Genomic DNA, 3,883 nt, shown 5'->3' on the forward strand with positions numbered 1-3,883 from the left:
CAGGATGTACAAAAGACAACAGGCAGTAAAGAAAAGGGATGTGAAGGGGCGAGGGAAAACAATGAACAAATCAGGACTGTGTGTATCCGCCTCAATTGTGAATCAAATCCTTTCCCTTGCAGCTTCCACGCCGTATCTGGGTAAACACAAACTGTCAGTTGTCAAGGCTATGTGCTCTCCCCTACCTTGTCTAGTGCCTGTCAGTCAAAGCTTCTAAGCTCTGACAATGGGGAATAGTTTAGTGGTGTGTTAGCTGTTAACTCAAGCATCTGCAAGCAATGCTATAGCCAAGTATAGGCAGTTTCAGTGACTACTGTCCAACTGGGGCAAGATGCCAAATCCTTGCCATGAAAAGAATGCTGGTATTTTGCAAAAATGCTTGAGTTTTACTACTTGTTTATTTCCTAGGAGAATACTCCATCCAACTTTGGTATTTTATAAGGTAGCACATTTGAGAATGACCTAAGTTTGTCTGAATAGGTGAGCTTGGGCAAGTTGCTGCATTTTACTGACAGTGTTTCCCTTCTTTACAAAGGTAGCCCTCCCACTAACAACAAATTTTCTTAAAAATGAATTGATCCCATGTATGATAGCATCAAAAACAATAAAACACTTAGGAATAAATTTAACTGAGGAGATAAAAGATCTCTACTTGGAAAACTGTAAGACACTGATGTAAGAAATCAAAGAAGACACAAATGAATGGAAAGATACCCTGGGTCCATGGACTGGAAAAACTCATATTGTTAAAATGGCAATACTACAAAAAGCCATCTAGACATTCAATGCAATCCTTATCTAGATTCCAATGGCATTTTGTACAGAGGTAAAAACAATACTCCTAAAATGTATATGGAACCACAAAAGACAAACTGCTAAAGATATCCTGAGAAAGAAGACCAAAACAGGAGGCATCATACTTCCTGCTTTCGAGCTACACTATAAAGCTATAGTTAACAAAACAGTATGGTACTGGGAAAGAAACAGACATAGACCAAGGGAACAGAATCAAGAGCCCAGAAATAAACCCAAGCATGTACGATCAATTAATGTTTGACAAAGGAGCCAAGGTTACTGAATGGAGAACAGTTTTTTCAATAAACGGTGCTGGGATGGTGGGATAGTCTCATGTAAAGAAATGAAGCTGGACCCTCTATCTTACACCATTCACAAAAACTAATTCAAAGTGAATTAAAGACTCCATTATAAGACATGAAACGATGGAATTCTTCAAAGAAACATAGGAATACATCTCCTTATATAGGTCTTGGCAATGATTTTTTTGGTCACCAGAGGTAGAGGGTGGGGAGAGAAAGAAATGAAGGAAGATTATTAGATAAATAAGCTTTCAGATAAATAGGTACTAGGGACTGAAAGTACAACATGACGCCTAAAGCTAACACTACTGTATAGCACACAAAAAAGTTGCTAAGACAGTAAATCCTGAGAGGTCTTATCACAAGGGATTTACTTTTCCTTTTTTTCTTCCTTTCCTTCTTATTGTATCTATATGAAAAGATAGACGCTACCTGAACCTATTGTGGTAATCGTTTTATAATATATGTAAATCAAGCCATCATGCATGCTGTATGCCTTAAACTTACACAGTGATGAATGCCAATTATTTCTCAATAAAACTGGGGAAAAATAAATGTAATCTGGGTGTTGGGTCCAGATAATCAATAAAGAGGCTGGATGTCAAATTAGGGTTCTGAAGATTTTATTAAGCTGAGCTCAGTGACCGCCTCTCCAACTAAGGAGAGACGGCCCCGAAGATTTGGGGGGTAGGGTTTTTATAAGGTAGGGCTATATGCAAAACAAATTAGAGAAACCAGAAAGAATGTGTAGTTATTTTAGTTAAAACCGCATCCCGCTGTTGTAACAGTGTTGTTATGTCCAGATATCCCGATATCTTAACAGTACATTGTGACTGGGTGGAGTTGACTGTATAAACTGTTTCTCAGAAATATATATATGTAATTAATTTTAGAAACTAAGAACAGGGGTGAGACATCAAGGTTAACAGCTGCAAGGTCTTCTGAAAGGTGGGGGATAAGGGGGAACTGTTGCAAGGCCTCCTGAGAGGTGGGAGAGCAAGGGGGAGCTGAGGAATGTCTTTCTTTAACCTTGTATTTCCCAGCAGAAGCAAAGCAGGTGTACAGAAGCAAAAAGAGCTGTTAGTTCCTGTGAAATGGTCTAAGCCAGTTGTGACAAAACTACTTCTGCAAAACATTCTTAATATTTTTACTGCAACCCATTTCTTGTAAAGCTAGGTGTTTTACTGTCTTAACGGGAAGTTCTGCTTAAAGTCTAGCTGGAGTAGCTGAAGTATGATTTTTAAAAGTGAGTCTGTCTGGCTGAGTCTGTCCGGCCTAGGGTCCGGGCTGAGATCCTTACATGGGAGTAGCAAAAAAAACAAAAACAAACAAACAACAACAACAACAACAACAACAAAAAACCTTTCCCTCTAAATATATTTACAGTGATGACTATCATAAATACGAAGCAAAGATTGATATGAAGACTAATATGATATCAACTAAATCTTGAAATGGCCGTTTTTTGGTTAACTGGGCAAATAGAAAAATAAACCTCCTAATAAGTTACAGAAAGATATCAATATCTNGCTGTGATGAGCTATGGAGATGGTGAAACAGTCATGTGATAGAGAGTGACAAGTGGTGCTACTTTAGTTAAGTGATTAGAAGAGGTCTTTCAAGAGGTGACATTGGAGTTGAGGCATGAAGGGTGAAAACGTGCCAGCTCTGCAAATATCTGAGAGAAGGACATTGTTGGGAGCAAAGTAAGTGGAAAAGCCAACAGATGGGAGTGTGATTTGGAATATCTGAGGGTTCTGGCTGGCAGGGTATAAAAGGCTAAACGAGACAGGGGATCAGCTTATAGGCTGAAATCCTAGGACATGCTTTAGTTTTTGTTCATTTATCCATTTGTATTTATTGGATATTTACCATATTCTAAGAGCTGTTGTCCTCCAAAAGGATTCCTTGTTCAAAAGACTTTGGAAAAATGAGTCTTCTATCTTTTGGATATCTGTACATTATATTAGCATGAAGAAGCAAAACTCTTGAGGCACAGCATTTACTAAAATTCATTTGACCATAGAACTTGCTTTCTACTCTGCAAAATGCTAATCTAAATGCTTTTTAATTATTCCTTAGTCATTTGAAAATAACATATCAAATACTTACTGTAAAACATAATGGAATGAACAAGGAGCTGGAATCAAAACATTGGGTTTAAATTCAACACCTGCTGTATGATCTTAGGCAAATCAACTATTATCTGCACACAGGTTCCTATTTGTTTATCTGTTATAAAATGAGGGGAGTGAGACTAAATGAGGCTCAAGTCTCTTCCTGATCTGATAGTAACTGTATGTTCCATTCCATGCTATAAAAGTTATAGGTTATAGGAAATATGGTTCTTGATTTCAAGGAATTTACTTTGCATTTGCAAATGAAGAGTGCGTGTGCGTGCATGCACACACACGACCCAGCATCATAAATGTGTGAGTATATAGTCCTAATTATATACAACCTTGCTCACCTCAAGGTGAGAATAAGGATAATGTTGTTTGGTTGTTCTATTAGGAACATGACAACAACAGAAAGGTTAAATAATTTCCCCAAGGTCACACTGTATTTAATTGATACTGCTCTTACCACCTGTATCCACAGTTCGGGATCTCTACAAGTTCACCCATCCTGCACAACAGAATGTATGCTATTTGGAAGACTGCAAAATGGATGAAATGAAAACTAAGATTTGTATTATATAACCTTTTACAGTTTACTAAGAGCTTTGCTTAGACACATTTTGCTCAATATGCACAGCCTCGTGTGTGTGTGTGTGTGTGTGTGTG

This window comes from Hipposideros armiger, unplaced genomic scaffold (assembly GCF_001890085.2).
Source record: "Hipposideros armiger isolate ML-2016 unplaced genomic scaffold, ASM189008v1 scaffold_123, whole genome shotgun sequence".
Classification (NCBI taxonomy): domain Eukaryota; kingdom Metazoa; phylum Chordata; class Mammalia; order Chiroptera; family Hipposideridae; genus Hipposideros; species Hipposideros armiger.